Source organism: Gavialis gangeticus, unplaced genomic scaffold (assembly GCF_001723915.1).
Source record: "Gavialis gangeticus isolate Ggan-Ray unplaced genomic scaffold, GavGan_comp1, whole genome shotgun sequence".
Taxonomy (NCBI): Eukaryota; Metazoa; Chordata; order Crocodylia; family Gavialidae; genus Gavialis; species Gavialis gangeticus.
Window position 1 is genome coordinate 117,069,812 of NW_017729031.1, and position 498 is coordinate 117,070,309.

Here is a 498-nt window from a genome sequence, read left to right on the forward strand (position 1 = left end):
CTGGGCGGTCCAGACGCCCTGGCTCCGGGTTGCGGCCGGATCGGAGCTCCCCCTGGCGGCCATCCCGCAGACCGCGCCCGGCGGGCAGCCCCCTGGGCGGACCTGGCAGGCGGGAAAGGGGGTGCAGATGGTGAGGTGCCTCGTCACGTAGCGCAGCACACGTTTTCGTTCCTCCACGGAAAAAGAAACGACGAGCTTCCCTCGGAGCCCAGGAGCATATGCCTCGGCTCAAGACTGAAGCAAAGACAAATGCAGCTTTATTGGGCTGTGTGGGGGTGTCGTGCTTTAGGTATAAAAGCGCAACAAACAATGCAAAAATAATCAAAAGCTGCTGCTTCATCGGTCCTGTTGTCATCGAAATGAAACTGGGTTTTTTTTGTTTTTTTTTTAATTCAGCAAATGAGACCTGGCCTCCTTGAGCATCTTGAGCATGCATCCAGTGCTTCATGGGAAGTTATTTCCAAGCCTGAATTCATGTTTTTCACTACAGTCGGGGGG